We start from the raw sequence: 21451 nt of genomic DNA on the forward strand, positions 1-21451 counted from the left end.
ACTACCAGTCTGCCCTAGACTCCTCCCAACACAGCCCCAAACAATTCTGGTCCTCCATAAACTACATCGTCCGCCCAGGTAAAGTCAGTACCCCTCCTCCTAACATCCTTCACTCCTCAGAAAATATTGCTACCTCGTTCAACACACACTTCACACAAACCATACTATCACTAGCTAAACAACACAACCCCCCTCCCCTCCAACCCACACCTTCAACTAGTAATCTCCCCACTGCCTTCTCTTTTTCTCCTGTACCTACCTCCAACATAAAAAAACTCTTAACTAAACTTAAGCCCACCAAATTAGCAGCAGACAACCTCCCAAGTGAATACCTACAAATCTGATGCTTTGGCCTACGCAGTATCCATCTTGACTCTTAACCAATTGGTAGCAGGTATAAATTCAAAAATGATGACTTATGAAGCCTTGCTTCCCTTGCTGGAACACCAGGTCTGGGTTGTCTCACGAAATATGGAAGATGACTATTTGTACATTTCTATTTTCTCTAGTCAGCTCATGAAAAATATATGGGATTTCAGCTACAGCATTTTCTGTTTATGTATATAGATTTTTCCTGTTAGGCTTTCAGCAGTCTCAAGAGTTTTCACAAACTTCCTGCCTGGCCCCAGTTCATAATAGGATGAGATCTTAGTGGTGGTAGAAACATCACAACTCTTGTAATAACATATGCCCACAATAATCAAATATTTCAGACAGCTGGCAATTACCTTGAAGCTGAAATAGCCTTTTACTCAACTCAGACACTACTGTTTTGGGGACTAAGGCTGTACTTCACAATTGTCAATGTTTTCTTCCTTAAGGCAAGCCCCCTAAAGATAACAACCTTTACACTTCATAAATCCACACTATTTTCAGTATCAGCAAGGTATTACCTCTGGGCTCTGGGATACATGTCCTCATATCTCCTGATGGTTTCTTCATGTAAAACTGCCACAGTTAAGTCACAGACCACTAAGATCAAATAATTCCAGTCTTATCAACATTTTAAAAGACCTAGAATGATAGCTACTCAGCTTGCAACTGGGTATACCATTATTTGTTCCATTACCTACAAAGTTTCAAAGACAGATTTCTTCAGATAATGCCTGCTGGAACTTATCTGGATTAATTCTCAAAGAAGTGACACTGAAGGCCTTCTGACAAAACATCCTTCTAGAGACATTGTCAATCAGGACATCCAGCACAGCAATCATGTCTACTTGGACAATCAAGATGGAAATAAAGTTTTTTCGTTGTGTAGAGAGACAGTATTCTAAAGGGAAATAAAAAAAATCACAAAGTAAACCCAGAGATTCTTTATTTGACTGAATAGTCATCAGCAGAAGATGGTGTCACATCCATGAATATCAACTGGAGAAGAATGTGCTTCTATTAATAACATCGCAGTGGCGTATTCCTCTGATACACTTGATTGTAACATTTCATGGTGCTTAAATCCTGAAATTCTGATCTCTGTACAGTCACCAGAAAATGTGGTAAAGAGAAGTGTTTCTTTTCTATGGAAAGATATACTCTACTTTATGCATTCCCACAAGATCTCCCAATACAGAAGATATTGCTCAAAGCTGGGTTAGGTAAACTAAACACGATATTACTGCACCAAACAGGGACAGATAACCAAGATATACACATCTTCTACTAATACTATGCTTCTCACCTAGTCAAATGTCCCTAGATAAAACAATACCAAGTCTGTAACACGGTGTTGTGTTGTATTCCAACTTCAAGACTTTCAACATATGTGCATGAAGAATTTATTGCCAATTCTGAATAGCGGTTTGTTGTCGCCAGCTGTCATAATTGTACTGAGAGAAGCCTACTGCAATTGTAACAGAAATTCATTCTTGTCTGAGTAGAAACAAGTTTCTTTTTTGGGGCCCAGGATAATTCAAATGGATATTTCCTTTGTTCTTAACATACATTATTGACATTATGTATGATAACCTCATGAATGGGCTGATCTAATATAGAACTTTATTAGCCGTCAGCTGGGCCAAAGACATCATAGAAAGAATTATAAAAAAAATGGACATGCATACCAGAATAAAACAGGTGCATGGCAGAAATGCGACAAACCAAACAAAGATCTTCACAAGTGCAGTCACACAACAGCAAGTGCTATTTGAGATTGCAGTATTTTGGAGAATTCCCCTTACTCCAAAACATAGGAATCTTAGAGTTGGCATCAATAGATAACAGGGGTGTGAGGGCATAGTCTCCTCACATTAAGGATGTAAAGGTTAAAGCTTCCTCCTTGCAAAAATGCTTTCACAGGGATAGAGTGCGTTTTGACATTCACTGTTTTTATGCTAGTTACTGCACAGTGATCATTTTTTAGAGACAGCATTCTATGTGTAGTCTATGACAGAAGAATGTCAAAGAATCTGAAAACTAAGGTGTACAAAACAGTCGTGCGACTAGTACTACTGCATGGTACAGAAACCTGGGCAGTAAAGGCAGTGCAGATGAAGAAGCTAGATGTGATGGAAATTAAATGCCTGAGATAGGTTGTAGGATGCACTTTGTGGGACCAACAAAGAAATAAGGACATAAGAGCAGAAGCCAAAGTAGCTCCAATTGCAGAAAAGATCAAAGAGAACAGATTATGGTGGTTTGGACAGAAAAGCAGAAGACAATCTTGTGAGGAAGATTTGGGACAGATAGGAAGAAGGTAAGTGGAAACAAGGACATCCAGCAAAGAGGTGGATGGATTGTGTGAAAGAAGATCTCTGATAGTCATGCACGAGTGTCAGGAAAGCAGGAATGTGGCACTGAATTGAGAGAGATGGCGACAGTTAACACGATTCCCTGACCCCATGTAGGAAATGGGAAAAGGGAGATGAAGATGATGATGATAATGTACAGGATTGTTTTACCCTTCTACAGGTTCACCTCTCTACTAGTTTTACTTATTTACTACTGTTCTCATGCAGTTCATCACATCCCACAGTGAAGTGTTTTCTTAATGGAGGTTGCTTCTCTGGTCTCCTATGCATCCATATTCATCATCTCTTACCCTTACATTATGCTAGAAAAGTTAATTCTAGATTCGTTGAGTCAGATGACTCAGCAGTCAGAAGGTTTCTGCCATGGAATACACTATAGCTATCACTTCCTGTGGAATTATCTTGAAATCGATAGACTCTGTGCAGAAAATCTTACACACTCCTTCACAAGGACAACATATTCACAAAGACTGTCTTGTGTTCATGCCTAGTCTTTTTTCACTGCTTATGATTTCACTATGGAAAACTACCAGTTTTCTTCTGAAAGCATAAGAACAAAGCGTTTTTTTCATACTCTGGATATGCATAGGTAGTATACTACCTAATGAAAACTGAAGTTGTAAGTAAAATAGGCCAATTGTTCAGTTCTTTTATGAAAAGAAAACATGGTACCATTATTCACACAGTGTAGTTTTTAAGTCTTTAACTCACTGTACTACTCCTTGTTATGACAAACGCAAAAAAAAAAAAACTGTGAAAGGAGAGATAAAGCAGATCCCATTAAAGTAGCTGCCACATATTTCAGGAATGTTTTTATCCATGATATACTTACAGCAGCAAATTTAACTGATGCTTGTACATTGACTAAATATTAAAAGTGAATGCCCAGTTTCAGTCCACATAGGACAATCGTTGACACAACTGTTCTGCAGGGGATCCTGTAGCTCTTCACTACTCTGAATTGTCTGTGAAATGTTTGGGAGTCAAACCAAAAGTAAAGCTTATTGCCCTAATGACTAGCCAGAAGTTAGTGTATTTGTACGAAGCACTCCATAACATCAGATGCATAAGAGAAGAGCTGCTTGGGTAGTAAGGGCTTGAACACATGGTCACCCTGCTCAGGGCTGGCCTTGCGCATGAGCAAGCTAGGCAATTGTCTAGGGTGCCATGCTTGTAGGGGGTGCTCTTTCCCTATTTATCTGTTTATTTTTACAGCAATATTTCTTGGCTCTAAAATATAAGTAAAGTGTCCCCACTAAAAGAAAATGCACCTTCAGCACAGTGTGTGCTGTAGGAGGGGGGGGGGGGGGCAGTGCTCCAGTCCAGTTAACTTGATGTTCACATCACATCATGTTACGTTTAAATGTTGCAAGATCACAGGAGTAGAGACCTTGCAGTGTTCAAATGTAGGTAGATGAGGTGAAAGGAGACAAAATCAGGGACATGCTGTACAAATTGAGGAATGATGCGGTAAGTGTTATTACTATTTGTGAAATAACACTAGCAGGGATCATTCAAATAACTTTGGGTAATATTTCTGACTTCATGATTTCTGAAGTGTGGATAGTTGGTGAGAGGAATGGCACTGTGAGTTAAGTGATATTGCGTTTTTTTTTTTTTTTTTTTTTTTTTTTTGCATTAACGTTGACAATGATCAGCCAGATATTTTTGACAATATTTCTCTGGCTTTGTGATTTCTGTGGGACAACATGACTGAATACTTTAACCTGTGCCACCTTGTTTGTGTGGGCTGTGAAGCAGACCTCTTAACATTCCTATTTTCAGGCCTGATTTACCCTTACACAGGATGTTCTTATTTTTTTGAGGTAAGTCCTTATTTTTAGGCTTGATTTATCCCCTTAAAAATTTTTCTGAATTCCCCCATCACATGTTATTTTTGAAGCTGTCTACTATATAGAAAACTAGACTACATGACCAACATACTGGTGGCAAGAATAATTTAAAGAAAGAGGACCCACATCTTCCATCTCCTTTTTCTGAAGCAAAAATAAATGAACTTGTGTGTTAGAATTTTGCTATACAATTCATTAATGTCTACAGATTTTACACTGCCTCTTTGATAATGTGCTTATATTTTCCATCATTTTTGTCACAATGTTTACCAATGTGTTTAAGTGTGAATAGTTACATGATGTCTGATATTCAGATGTTATGCTAATTAGATGTCCAGATTTTTGTATTTATGTTTTAAGGGCCTTTGTTCTTATTTTCAATGTCTGTGGGTTGAGAGGTTTGCTGTAGAGTGAAATAATTTTACATAGCCATCAGACATAGTGGCTATAACTGCTGGGTAGGGGTAGGGGTTGGCAGGATGTAACTGACCCTCTTGTTATTTGTTCAGTTTTAACAGTCACTATCTAGCATTGTAGGACTGGTGTGCATTTGTGAGAAGTAAGATGGGCTACTTAACTGGACACTGATATGCACAGACAGAGTGATCCTAAGTGATGTGACTATCATCTGTGGAGGAAAATGAGTAGTTACCTGGTGGTCTTTGCTTATTATTTTGGCTTTGCAGAACTAATGTGCTAATGTGAAGCAACATGCAGTATTTTAATGTTTGGTAACTGTTTGTTTGATACAAAGGTGAAATACGTTCCAGGGTCATCTTCTTTTATCACAATTAGAAATAGCCATAACTGCTTGGTGGGGGTTGCCTGGATGAAAGTAAATGACTTTGTTGTCACTTGCTCAGTTTAATTGTTGTTGTTGTTGTTGTTGTGTCTTTCAGCTTTTCCCAGTTAGGGGTCACCACAGCGGAACTCCGGTCCGCTAATGATTGGCAGTTGATTTTTAAATGCTGAGTTGCTGGTCCTAATGCACAACCTTCAACGTAGGTACGTCCATTCACGCATGTCTCCACAGAAGATGCTCTAGCTGAGAATCGAACGGGAGAACGTCTTGCTGTGAGGCGACAACGATACATCTCTCAAAAAGAAAAGAAGGGATAAATGCATCACAGAATACCTAGACCATTAGAATTTCTGGGGGCTGGTGGGCTCCATGCACCAAGGCTGTAAAACTGAACTTTGACATGGGCTTTGTAATCGCCTCCACCCTGAACTCCACCTAATCTAAAAACCAGCCCTGCTCATAGGTGTACACAGAAAGTCACTGTACCTGTGTGGGAGCTGGGAATGATGTCATTATTTCTTTAACATTCCTCCCAAACCACAAAGTGGTTGAGTTGGGCTTGGGAAAATGTGGTTATTATTTATTTAACTTTCCTCACAAACTTTAGAGGGGTGCATGTAGGGGCACTATAATTTGTATAGGAGTACTGTATTGTCTCTAGAAGTAACAAGTCATTTAACATTATTGTAATCATTTGTTTTTTTTGTTTTTTTAATTGTCTTTACAATCAAGCATCTGATGCATATACAAGTGGCTATTTTTTGGGGAGAGTAAACATGCATGTCTGACTGCAAATATGTTATGTTCTATTTGTTTTTACATTATTGCCTGACATCAAAAGGGTAAACAGATGATGGTTGCCTTTTTGTTTTGAGGGGTAAACAGGCATGCTTTATATAAACATGACAGCAGCAGCTTGAAATACAACTGTGGACATTTGTGCGTTCATTTTAATGACAATTTAACATCAGACGGGGCACACAAAGTGACTACCTATTCTGAGGTGGGGCTAGGGGACGGGTACTTTTCCCAGATATGATATACAGTATGTATCATCACAAGCACTTGTCTTCTCACTTTATTATGGTTAACTTAGAGTATTAAATGTTGGCTACAACTTATTTCTTCACTGAAATAAAAAATAGGATTGAATTTATTTTCCATCAGCATGATTTTTGTTCAGGCTATCATTGTAACAAAAGGTTGGAAAAAAGCTGTAAAATGCACCTCAGATAATCTATAAATCCATGGCTTCCAGGTACCTAGCAGTTCCAGACTCCCATCTTAATTTACTTACTACAGGCAGTCTTTGTCAGTTAGAGTGTGTTGAAAGGATACAGAAAAAAAGCAAAGTTGGAGAGTAAGACTGAATTTCATTCTTTAATCATAGGTTAAGTTCATACCATTATTGAATGAAAAGGTTGTTTAAAAAAAAGTCTAAAATGCATCTCAGAGCATCTAGAAAGCTCATGGCTTCTTGGAGCTTAGTGGTTCTCAGACCCCAGATTAAAACAGTTATGTCCACTGCATTGTAGTCTTGGTCAGTTAAGATGTGCTAAAATTAGCAGCTAAAAGGAAAGTTGAACAATAAGGCTAAATTTTCCCCTTTGATCATACTTTTTCTTCAGGCAATGACTGGATGAAAAGGTTGTTCAAAAAATGTTAAATGCACCTCAGAGCATCTAGAACCCCCCATGCTTTCTGGGGGCCTAGTGGTCTCCAGATCTCCAGCTTAATACAATTATTTCCACTGCATTTAGTATAGTATAGTATAGTGTAGTCTTGGACAGTTAGGATGTGCTGAAAGGATGGAGGTAAAAATAAAGTTGAAAAAACATTTCTTTCTTTCTTTCCTTGATCATGGTTTTTGTTCAGGCAAATGCTGCATGAAAAAGGTTGTTTAAAAAAGTATAAAGTTCACATCAGAGTATCTAGAACCCCATGGCTTCTGGGGGCCTTGCAGCTCCCAGACCCCTGGCTTAATGCAGTTGTTTTCTCCACAGTCATCACAGTGCAGTCTTGCTTAGGTAGAACATGCTGAATGAATGAATAACTGCAGGAAAGAAATGAAGAGGAAGATAAACTATGGGAAAAACAGAGGAAAAAAGTAATCTGGAGTGCAAGTAGGCCCAGATGGGTTGTGCATTGAGGGAGGGGCACTGGAGCCTTTCAGCCTATGATGCCAGTTTACCTAAGGCCATCCCTGATCCTGCTGAATATAATTTGCCATTACACTGGAATTTATCCATGTACTTTGCAATGCTTTCTCTCTCTGTGCATAATTATAGAAATAATTGTGCAAATGCTGATTAGCTCAGAAAAAAGGATAACCCAATAAAATGTTATTTAATGGGAAATTTTAATAGTTTGCCCCCCCCCCCCCCCATCTATGGATTTGGTAGATCCTGTATTGATCCTCCTCCACCTGGCCAAACACCTTTTAATTCCTTGAAAGACTATCTCTTCATGTACAGAGTTGTGAACCTGTTATGAAAAGATAGTCCTTGAAGGACTATCTCTTCATAACAGGTTCACAACTCTGTACAAGAAGAAGCACTTTCACAAATCTTGGGAGTAATTGATAACTAAAGTCTTGTTGCTTGTGGCCCCTTCCTCCCTAACCTTCCTCATGTCTCAGTGACATAATCTTGAGTACTCATAAAATATCTCTGCATATCACTTCATATATTCTGGTCTATATGGAGAAGAACTGCAACCATCTAGTCTCTAGTTATACTTGTTCCCTGACAACCTATACACTCTTCTGGTGACTTTCTTTTGAAGTAGTTAGAGCAACCTGCTGTTCTTCTCCTTACATGTCCTCCTGAGATACAAACAGTACTTAATAAGTCATGACTAGGGCCCATATGGATGGCAACATTGCTTCTGGAACCTATCCCCCTACAGATATACAATATGTCACAAGTGCCACACCACATTGTATTCATATAATACACACTGTATCAGTAAGCACAGATTTCTAGATGGATGTGATCCTTCACAGCCACCTAGACAGCTATCATCCTTCACAACCATCACTAAGAATTCACTGCCAGTGTGCCTCATTATCACTGATCAATGTGAGTCAAACAGAGGTGCTTATGGCACATCCAGCACTAGTATTTCATCCAGTGCACTCTTTGGGCCTAAGCCTTTGATGGCAACCTCTACCACCATTAATGGACTACATCCAAAGTAAACCTGATAGCACTTTTGCAAAAGAATCCTGGAGTTTGCTCAGTAATCTAGCCATATACTCACTATAAATAACATCACAGATTATGAATGCAAAAGGTCTAGACTAGCAGTCCTCAGTTGGTGAGACCAACCTGCCTGAGGAAGCACCGGCCTGTAGCAGGGGAGGCCTAAGAAAATCTGTCAGAGTTGTGTGTATATAACATTGACTATTTGGTATTCATATTACACGGGACCAGGCTAAAATCTTCAGTAGTAGGCCACATTTCAAATATTTCAAGTATATACGTGAGTTCATATTTGAGTGATGATTTGTTTTTTTGAACATTCCTTTATATGGGGAGACAATGTTTTCTTTTTATACCGAAGGGAGGCTCAGGGCATAGCTTTCAACCAATCAGGGACAAATCTCAACAGAATCAGGAACAAATTGAGAAGTATTCAGGGACAATCAGGGACAGTTTTAAAATATTAGTACTATTAACTTGAGACATTGACAGATTAAGAGAATATGAATTAATATACATTTTCTGAAGAAAAGTCTATAACTCTTAGCTATTGCCATTAATTATAAAGTACAATTCACTACCTTTTCTCCAAGTGTCACTAGGTTTAGTTATAATTAAGAGGGGCAGTCCTAAAATTTGACTAAAAATCAAGGACAGTTGAGAGGTATGGCTCAGGGAGTTCTCTGGTATTTGAAGGAGGCTCCCAGGTTTATGATCTGGGAAGATGTAATCTACACCGGATCAGTGCATTTACCAAGTTGCCTTGTATTTAACTAAGCCCTAGCATTTAAGGTACAGAAAGAACAACTGTGATGCATAGAAAAAGTGTTATTGTTGCTCATAAGCAAGTTATCAGGAAGGAATCAAACAATAATAGGGAACTACAGCAAAAAGACAGGAAGTATACAATCCATGTGCTTCAAGAATCATTTCCTTATTCTACCTTATAACCTACATACAATAATATGAGAGATATATCACATGACGATTGCATCCATTTACAAATGATACAGATCTTTACAGCACTTTAGGCAGCAAAAGGGAAGTTAAGAAACTAGAAATTATTCTGTAAACAATGACTAGATAATCCATATCCTATCAGGTATAGTTTAATGACAAAGTACAAATGTTCAGGTTTCTTTTTCTTTATAACCACAATTTCCAAAATGAAAGAAAGAGGATACACAAGCAACTCTTAAAAACTGTACAATTTTAATATAAGCAAAAAGTTATACTTAAAAAAAAAGCACTTTTGGATCTTAGTCTCCAAAGGATAGGAGACTTCTTCAGATTCAAAATTACTGCTAACAAATACAAATAAACAAACAGTATCAGTCGCATGCTGTTAATCATGTGACCAAACTATTCATCAGTTTTTCCAAGTAACAAGTGACGTTAACCATATTATTCAAAACCTTGGTATTGCATGTATCTAATCTCCTTATCTACCAGATATATTTCAAATAGTCTTAAAAACTCATTTTGCTAGCCCCATAACATTATTATTATTAACTGAATGCAAAACAAAAAATACAAATCTTTTAAATCCCTCCCATCCTTTTTAGATGCTTGCAAAGGAAGTTCATTTAATTTCCACTTTTTATAGAATATGAATGTTTGTATAGTCTCTTGTTCAGCTTTCATGCAGTTTTTCTAATATAAAAACTTTCCCCAGGATTTAATAAACTCTGTGTAGGCACTGTGTAGAGCCTACACAGAATGTATCCATGTACACGGCTACAGTTCCCCCTTAGCAGCGAGCCATGCATATCAATGATGGCATTCTGTCATGGGAGAGCATAAGAAATGGGCTATTGAATCAGTGAAGGGAAATGTATAGAGGCTATCCGTGGTTGTGGATGCCTTGTCAGATGTTATGCACAGGGTGAGGCTCCCTGTAATACACCCCACCACTGCTGAAATACTATGAACTGTGTTAAATGTGCAATATATAAGTTTTATATATATATATATATATATATATATATATATATATATATATTTATTTTTTTCCCCTGTATGTGCGGCATGGCACAGCATGCAGCGATGCCAAGCTGTGCTTACATATAGATAGCTGACACCTGCTAAACATGTAAAAACAGAAATCAGATGTAATCAATTATCATAATTAAATATTTTATTTTCCATTGTAAGTTTGTTTGGAATTGCTATTTGTGCAGCACTGCAAAGAGTACCACAGAGCTGAGCACCGCTTATACATACATTGCTGACACCTGCCAGACATCTAAAAATAGAAAACAGATGTAATTAATTATTTAATTATAGGTTTATTTTACACACGTTTATGCATGTTTGCATAGTGTGGCATAGTGTACAGCAATGCTAACATGTAGCCTAGTAGTATATGTGAAGGTATACTAGTTTTCATAATATCCAAGTAGCTAAATGGGTAGAGTTACAGCCTTATGTGTAGTAGGTACTGGGTTCGAGTCCATAGCAGGTGGAACATATCTGCAATTTAATGCACGATTTTTGTGCAATGTAATAAAATTGTGAAATATAGCACTGCTGCACTCTGCTAACCTCTGCTCAATCATGCTAAGTACTGCATAAACATAGTAACAGCTACCAATGTTTGTGCGGTGCTAAGCTTCGCTAAAACCATAGTTGTGCAAGTTTTCATGCTGCTCACCTTTGCTTAGCTGGTTTGCACACTGCTAAGCGATGTGGTACTTTTTTGGATGTTGCTCAATGATGTGTAAGGGCAGGAAAACAGCCTATATTAAGAGCAATGGGTGGGAATTCTTCAACAGTTTTTGGAGTCTTAATTACTACAGATATGGCAGATGGTGCTGGTGAAGGTGCACACTTTCAGGTGCAGAGGTGGGGTATTCAGGAGTCCAGGGTCATGTTTGAGCTCCTGGTAAAAAACATGAACCCAGACTGATGGAGGGCAGCTTCAGGGGCTCAGAGTGTAAGACGAAGGCCTGGGACCGGTTGGCCAGGGAACTCACCTGTGTTACTGGTATCCCCTGCACAGGTGAGCAGTGTCATCACCATTATGATGACCTGAAGAGGAGAAAGAGGGGACCCTTGGACACCTGGGTCCAAGAAGCTAGAGCAGGGAGTGCCCACAAATATGTAAGCAAATTCACCTCTATTTTACCAATATGCAAGCCGAATGTCTGCAAAACTGGTATGCATAATTGTATGCTTCTCTCCCAACAGCTGTACCTGAGAGGGCTCACAATGTTGAGTCCCAAGCTGGGTGCCTAGCCAGGTTACATAGTGAGTGTGGTAAGTATGGATGTATTATGCTAACTGTAGTGCAATAAGCAAGAAAAAGTAAACCATTTACTGCAATAAAGAATACATAAGAAAAAACTGTAGTGCAATAAATGGTCACATACAACTGTAGTGCAATAAATGGGCAATTAGAGCTGTAGTGTAATAATTGAACAGTAATAACTGTAGTTCAATAAACAACAAACAATAACAATAACAGTGAGAAAAATGATGTACAGCAGGATTGTATTGTCATAACCACTGCAGTAGAGCTGTATGCATTGATTGTCTATGGTAAGGTTGCTGCAGTCAAGTGTAACACTGTAATAGCTGTAGAATGCAAAACTAATGGCCTGCAAACAGTATTGCTTAATTCATAGTACTGTCCAAGACTGTCTCCAAGCCAATATCAGTCACAATCACATAATGCTCTCTGTTCTTCATGCTTCAGGTAATAACGGTATATTAGTGAGGTAGCCCACTCCATGCAGATATTGTGTGTGGACTCCACAGATATTTCAAAGCAATACCAATAAAAAGGGTTCACAAGCATTGTTGAGTCTAAAATAAAGGTGTATTACTATATGCAGTACTGTAGTATTCCATGCATGTGTGTTCTACAGTCACTGCAGTCAATTATAACACTCTAAAAGTTTTAGAATGCAAAAAGAATGTCCTGTAACTTGTATTGTTCAGCTCATAGTATGGTTCCAGGTTATCTCTAGGCCAGTATCAGTCACTCAGTAGTCAGCAGTGACTCAGTAGCTCAGTCTGTTAAATGCATTGTACACATTACATTTTTCCACACACAGTCCTGGGTTCAAATCCAGTGGTGTGTATCACTAAATTTTCAGTATTAGTCACATAATGCTAACATTTTCTCTCTCCCCAGGAACAAAAGGTATATGGGTGAGGTAGCCCATATTATGAAAAGATATTGTATTTCGATTTCACAGAATTTTAAAATCAATAGCAAGAAAGTGTACACCAGCATTGTTGATTCATAAATAAATCTGTTTATCCAGTATAGCTGCATTCCTTGCATGTGTGTACTAAGTTGCTGCAGTCAATTATTACATTATTTGCAGATGTCCCCTGCAGTCACAACTACTGGGTTCTATCCCCATGCCTCCCAACTAAGCCACAACATATGTCTAGTTTATGTACTGTACAAAAGAAATGCCTCTCAACTGTCACGATTTCTTGTAATGTAATTAAAACCGCCTAATCCATCTGTCACAGGATTACCAGAGAATAACTTCCTGGAATGCAATGTATTACTAAATCAGCTTACAGAATATTTTGGTGGTTATACAAGTCCACATTATGTGAAAATGTTCTCTGTAGTTGTGTACCTGCATTTGTCATTGCTTGGCCCATACTGACCCATGCCAAGAGTTTGAGAGGTATGCACGTGCTACATCAGCTATAGGAGAATTGTAGTCACTGCACCAAAACTGACACGACACACCTGTAGAGTATGTATCATCACTGTTTTCAGGGACATAATCTGCAAATCCACTAATGGGATGTTTTTCTCTCTCCTCCCACCCCTTATCTTCATTTATTTATTATTGTTATTATTATGATTTAATATTAACATATGTTGTTACACTTAACTATACTTTTGTAAAATGTGATGGAATATTTTTACATATTATTATGATTCACTATTAACATACTTTGTTAAAGTAATTATTTTGTTGCACTTATAGCTTACTTCTTACTAGAGTGCTGTTACCATACTGACTGTTATGTTATTTACTGTTGTGTTACATACTACACATTAATATGTATTTGTATGAATTAAAATGATGTTTCATTCTGTTAATACTAACAATGGTTTGGCTATTACTAACCTTAACCTATTGCTATACCTCTATCACCACAGCATGTCAAGGTAGGCTGGTTCCAGCTGATCCCCCTACCTTGCCTCAACTAGCTATGGCACCGGATACTAGCACATCTGGGACCCAGACTGGTGGTGTCCCCCTCTGCTGCCCCTGCACTACCTGTGGTGTCTGGTTGTACCACCCCATGGGATGGGGCCCGGCCCCCTTCTGGGAGTGGTGGTAGAGGGGGTGTTGTCACCCGGGATAAGCTGCCAGTCTTCATGCATAGGATAGCCTTCTGTGGGTTTGACCACTGCCTGCAATGGATTGAGGGCATGCTTGCTGACCTAGTGGGCCAGGCTCTCCTCGGATCCCAGCTTCCAGCACTGTCACCCTTGGTGCATTGAAGAAGCAGTGCCAACAGTCCCATGGGTGGAGAATTGTGCCACACTGCTGCCGACTGGAGGAACATGGGACTTGGATTCCACAACACCCTCCCTATTCAAGGTAACTCCATTCATGTGTCACACACTGCCTCTGTCTGCTGTCTTGTCTGTCTGCAAATGCATCCTCACCTACCCAACTTACCTCCCCCACACATAACTATGTCCCTTCCCCAACACTCCACTTTCATCTTAAAAAAAAATGGGCACCTGTCCTAAAAAAAAAATGTTGTCCCATAAATAGCTCTCCATTTTGCACGTGTCCACTGGAAACACATAATTTGGTCTAATTGGCTTGACAGCACAGTTGTGTTGTCCTCAACCGTCTCTTTGGGGTTGAGACTTCAAAGTCATGTACAAATTTTGTCAAAGTGTACAGTTTTTTTTGTAAAAGAAATGCATAGCTATAGTTCTGTCCTACACCCTTCCTGCACATCTCTACATACCTTTCACTACATTTTTCCCCTGCTTGCACTCCATTTCACCACTTTCCTATTTCCCCATTTGTCTTTTCTTTATGTTTTTTTACCGCATTGCTGTGTGGCGCACCATGTCATGCAGCTTCACTTTGCTCAGCTAAATAGAGCTACATTGATTATATGTGTCCTTAAAATTCTGTTACGCATTTACAAAATGAACACCTGTCCCATATTTCGAACCTGAGACCATCACACCTGCAGACCAGTGCATTAACCTGCCACATCACACAACTCTTACTTAAAACAGGTGCTTTAAAAACATCATAGCAATTGCCAGTTACAGTCATTAAGCATGTTTCAGTGGAGATGCCTGCCTCACTGTGCAAACTTGAATAAAACTTAATGGAAAACATGGGAGTGTTCTTGAGATTTTGGTGCAATAGTACACTGATACAAAGCCAAAGACATAATAATTGATTTAAGTGAGGCCTCCGATAGCAGGTAAATTTGCCCTTATATCAGCAAAATGTAGAAAGACACCTGCTAAGGCATTAATGGCAAAACACATGTGCAACTGGGACCATGATCCAGAAATACAGCCATATTAAACCTTGCACATACTGATGGATGTAGAACATGAGTGTCACAGCCTGTAGGTATGCACATATGTCTTGCAAATACACCTGCTTCAGCAGTGAGTCAGTAGCTCAGTCTGTTAAATGCCTTGTAAACAGTTTTGTGCCACACACAGTCCTGGGTTCAAATCCAGTGGTGTGTAGCACTGCATTTTTAGTATTGTGAAGCCAGCAATTAATGACATAGTCATACACTCTTTACCCAAACAATGCATGTCAAATGAATTGACTGCTTTTAACTAATAGAAGTTACAGGCCTGAAGGTAGGAACACACTTCACATATCCCTGTAGCAAATGTATATGTGCATAAATTGTCACATCATGCACTAATATGCATTCACAGAGCATGTCAACTCAGGTACTGCAAATGAGGGCCACTAATATCAGAGTGCACCACACAATCCTTTCAGAGTCAGAGTGCAGACTACCACAGCTGAACACCAAACATACACATTTGAAGTCCCTGCTTGTAACAAGGACTGCCCTCATACATGCTGTAATACATGGCCCGGCAGATGAACAAATAGTGGACATATTCATATATATATATATATATATATATATATATATATATATATATATATATATATATATATTTATTTATTTATTTGACATCTGTTGACCGGGTTGGTCCAGCTGAGGCAGAGCCTTTTTTCAGTGGAGAACCCAGGGAGAAAAGCTCCACAGTAAATACATACAATAAAGTTGACTTAGTGTTCAATTAATAAAACAAGAAACATACATAGAATAATGAAAGCAGGTTAAAAAGACATGGAAATAAGAATCAACATTATAACATGTGTAGGTACAATGCAGAGTACAAGAATACATATGGTTATAATTATAGGGCAAACACAACTGATAAGAGTGTAGGTACAAATAAAAAAGAATTACTAAGCTTATTCATTTGACTGTTTAAAAGTCATATACCAGAGACAAGATAAACTGGCATAGTATGAAAGAAGAAGAGGTTAAGTAACAAAAAGAATATTAAAAGTGAATAGAGGCAAAGCGGAAGGAAAGATAATTAACAAATTAAAGAAAAAGATTGTTAAGAAAAAAATAGAGTTGTAAAGATTTAGAAGAAAAAGGAGAGAGTAGCTAAGAGATGTGAGTCAATCAGGTATATATATATATATATATATATATATATATATATATATATATATATATATATGTGTGTGTGTGTGTGTGTCTAGAGATATATATATATATATATATATATATATATATATATATATATATATATATATATATATATATATATCAATATATCAAGGACACACCAAACATATTGCCTAGTACTCTGTTATTGATACTGTTGCCTAACACACTTACCTTAAACACATGCCTTCATTGGAATGTAGAGGGTACTCTCACTCTGGGCCTGGCTCTACAACAAGCCTGACACAGCTCACACAGTTACTCCTACAGCTTGTTGTCCTCAAAAGCGTTCACACTCTCTGCCTATGTCTATTACCTGCAGCAGTAGCTGCAGCCTGTAGCACACCCATCGCTATGTAAAACTGTCTGCTGTAGACCTACCCTCTGTGGCGATGTAGTCTCCTCAGCCCAGTAATGTCCAGAGCAACATATCAGAAAGGTGCCCTAATCTAAATGAAGGCCTTATATATTCTACAGTGGTTGCATGTCATTGGTTGATGATAGTGCAAATTAGCTGTGCTGGCTGCAATTGGCATTTCAGAACCACAGACTGGTTTAGAGGTAATCACTTACTGATGGGATACATGTTTAAAAGGCAAGCTACTGACTATGGGGAACCATTCTGTATGAGACCTTCCTCACACAGAGCACGCCTTTGTGACAACCATACTATCACCACATATCAACAGAGGAGTACTGCACTCCATCAGGTATGTTAGTTTTTGTGTATAACAGCTTGCAGATAGGTGACTAGACTTATGGGGAATAATGATTACAGCAGTAAGCCTGTCTTAGACCTGTGACAATATCATATCAGTGACCTTCTGCTGTCTTACACCCATGCAGGACAAACAATATTTCAAGGGTGCATTGTCTTTTGTCATTGCGGCACACTGGTCTTGGTTGACTGTTCCTTTATAGTGGTTGTAATACCACACTGCTATTCATGTGGTATTGTTCGTATGACATATTATCGAGAGGCTGCCCATATGGGACACCCTACAGTAGACCTGAGTGTTGGATTTATGATAATACAGCAATAGCTGTCATGGCACATGTGGGAAAAGCTGACTATTGCTTCTATCTGAGTTGTATGCACACATTGTTTGTTTGCACACTGTAGAGTATGACATGTGTGAGCAAGCAGTGGTTAGTGCCAGCCTTTTTGGCCTTGCTGTATCTGTACATAGTGTATGTCCACATATGTCATCCTGTAATGTGTTCTCCTTTTGTTGACTTTCAGGAATTACGTACAGTAGATGCCATGCACCCTTCTTGGATGTGGAGAATGAAATTATACTGCAAGTTCTAAGGCAACATCATCACATCCTACTATCCAGAGGAGAAAAAGCAGGGAACAGTGGGCTGCATTGTGGGCAGACCTTGTCTGTGATGTGAATGGCATGGGCCAGCAGGGCAGGACAGGACATATGAGCAGGTTCGACACCGGGCAACCAACATGATAAATGTTGCACGATGAAGTGCAACAGATGTAGCCAGGGAGCGTGCTGTCACTGGTAGAGGGCCTGCAGTGGAATAACTACTCTCAGCCACTGAGGAATTCCTGGCATACCTAGGCACACACAACAGCTCCCTGGCATCCATCACACCATACATTGTTCATGTTCATACAGTTTCCACAGCTGAGGAGCGTGCAGGTAAGCTTACTGTGATCAGCACTGTAATACTGTAGCAGTCAGTGTGTCAGGCTGTAGATACTTTTATATGGGGGCAGGTCTTTTTTCTTTGGGGGAGTTTAACCTCGGTTATACACTAATATGCAGATTGAGGTCAATACAGCAAGTAACGCAGTAGCTACTGTAAATGTGTGGTGTGCTATATGGATGTATTACCTTGTTGTGCTCCAACATGTAGTGGTACTGACATTACCCCACCCTCAACTTTTTACAGGTCCATCAGGTATTGCCCAGGGCCATGGTCCTGCTCCTGGTAAGCATGACACTTGTTTTGTTAAGGAGAAATTATATTCTAATACAGTTAAGGGCCAGAATAATGCCGTATGTAAACATAATTATGTGTGCAAATAGTGTAGGAGGTTTTTAAATGCCAGTCTGGAACAGGTACCTAAGGTTTCTAGATGGGGTCATCACAGGAGTGTAGTTCAATAAACAGATATACTTTGGCAGTTACAGTTAACAGCAGATAAGGCTCCTGGTTTAAATGAGGCAAAGAATCTAAAATGCCTTTTAAGATACAACAGGTTGAAGGTAAATATATTAGGCAATGAATGTGTATTTCCATGTATTTGTTAAGAGAGTTGTACTGGGTTTTTATGTGTTGTTTTTTTCAATTATACTGTCATACTGAGTAATTAAAAGGTAAATATTATTGGTCATATTTTACTTGATTTACTTCATGTTTTACTTGATTTACTTCAAGTGATTGTTATAAAGATCTTGAGTTGAATTTGTATTTTGTTCCGAGGTAGTGCTTTGTGGATGAAAGCGAAGAAGAAAGTTGTTTGAACTCTCATCCACTTATGGGTCTTCATTTTTATGAGTCTTGGATGCTTTTTGTACACAGTTGTGCAGGTATTAATGTACTGCTTTTTTCTTTCTTATTGCAGGAGACCATGGGGATTGGTGTCTGTCCCCTATACAACCTGATGTCAGTGTCTCTTTGGACTCTGATGATAATGGTGTCCAAATTGAGGCACAGGTGGGAGTGTTGGGGGGCTGAATCTGTCCCAGAGGTAGACATTCCTCTTCTGCCTCATTGTTGCCGCACACAGTCTGTATGCCTACACATACCTCATCCCTGGAGACCGCAGATATTGGACAGTCAGCGGGTGGGGACATTGAACAGGAAAGTGTGGCAACTAAGGCTCCAGTAAGTGTAGACATTGGCCATAGCCAGAGACCTGGTGAGGTCCGACACAGGTGGATTGACAGGGATGCTTGTAAGAGGCCTGCTGTCTATTAACCACCTGTTGCAGGTGTCACATCATGGATCACTCAGCACATGTTTTGGGCCATCATGGAGACACAGGCACATTCTGAATGGAACACCAGATATATGCATAGGGTTATGGATGCAGCACAGTCTGATATCTGTGACTGGCTCCACTGCATTGGGGACACCCTAGATTGGTTCACTGATGCAGTGGACAGATGGTGGGGTGAGACAGTGTCTATCCTCGTCCGCACATTTTCTGTGGTGGAATGTGTGGTTGAAGTTGAGCATCGGACCCATGGATGTAGGGCAGCAACACCATCTGCTGAGAGTCCACCTGGCCATGCACACTCATGCTCTCATAGTGGCAGTACATCCAACGCTACAGAGGGGAGTGTGCTGTCCATACCATGATGTGGCAGGTCATGGGCTCATGTTTCTGGGCATTCTTGTGGGGGACACGGTCCCAGCAAACAGCAGTCACCATCAGGTACTAGCACTGCTTCTGACCTTGGGCATGGAGGTGCCAGTGCAACACCTGGCACAGCCAGTTCCCATGTTTGGGGCTGGAGATGGTGAACTGTCAACTCTACCATGTATGGTCCAAAGCTGTCCAACATACACACATGTAGGGCTAGCACTGAGCCTGACTGTGTACACGTTACAGAGGGGAGTGTGCTATCCACACCATGATGTGGCAGGCCATAGGCTCATGTTTCTGGGCATTCTTGTGGGGGACACAGTTCCAGCAAACAGCAGTCACCATCAGGTACTAGCACTGCTTCTGAATTTGGGCATGGAGGTGCCAGTGCAACTCCAGGCACAGCCAGTTCCCATGTTTGGGGCTGGAGACGGTGAACTGACAACTCTACCATGTATGGTCCAAAACTGTCCAACATGCAAACACATAGGGCTAGCACTGAGCTTGACTGTGTACACGCACACACTCACACACCACTGTCAAATGCAGGTCACCTACAGACACACACAGCACCTCTCCATGGTCCATCTTACATGCTCCCTTCCTGACTCACACACATTATGTCTACTGTTTGGGCCAGCCTAGGCCTCCTGCACCCCCACACAACATCCTGTACAAGTGATGATACCTGTGCCACATTCCTCTCATCATTGCCATCAATGCAGGGAAATGAAGCTACTTGTGTGATGCACAGGGTGACTATATTAGTTACATGTACTTGTCTAATGCAGTGTTGGTTCACCTTGCCACTTGTAGTGGTTAATGACAGATACTGTATGCTGGCATTTGTCATGAGTATGCCACATACATTTGTGTACCTTATGTTGTATGATGTTGTATTGGCTATATAGCTTCAGAATGACAGGTGTGTCATGGGCCTGTTTCTGTTACAGGAGTCTGTTGGGTTAACCTATGGATAAACAGTGGAAATAAAGCAGCACAGGATGGCATGTCCGCACAGCATAAATATATTATCAGCAAGGTACAGCACTTTATGTGCATGGCTCCATAGATTCATATATGTATAACAGGCTAACAAGGACAATGGCGGTTTCAGCATACTCATGCATCCCTAATCTGTGAAAAGGTCTGCTACCCTTGATAAGTGCCACCAGAGATTTGGCAACTAACACATCTACAAGCTGTGCTGATGGAGATTACCCATCAACATGTGTCCTGTGTCCAGTGCCAACAGTTGCCCGACAGCAGTTATGATTGTTGTGTTCTACATCCCAAAGTGTAACCTGCGCATGATGTGTGTCATAGCAGATGTGTGCTTTAAATGCATGGGGGGCTTGTTTCATGTCGGGTGTACTGTCTGTGTTACATATCTGTCTCACCAGCATGTACTATGTATACCACACTGATGTTGTCAGTGTGTAGAACAGGGGATGCATGTGTTAGTCCTGTCATGGATATGCAGGAGGTACACAGTGGGAATTGACACCTCCCTGTATGGAGCCATACACATCCCATCCAAAGCATCTCGGAGACAGAATACACAAGTACAGTCATGACATGGACTCTATAGGGCGTGTTATCTACACTGTGTATTGGTACCATGGAAACTGTGTGGCTGCTACAGTTGTACGATATGCCTGTGTAGTGACATGGCAAGGGTGCCATTGCACACAATGATAGGTGAGATGACTGCCACAGTCAGTATACCAGTGACAGTCTGGGATGTCCATCCCTGACCTGTCAATATTGGT

This window comes from Protopterus annectens, chromosome 8.part0 (genome assembly GCF_019279795.1).
Source record: "Protopterus annectens isolate FY-2018-M chromosome 8.part0, PAN1.0, whole genome shotgun sequence".
Lineage (NCBI taxonomy): Eukaryota > Metazoa > Chordata > Ceratodontiformes > Protopteridae > Protopterus > Protopterus annectens.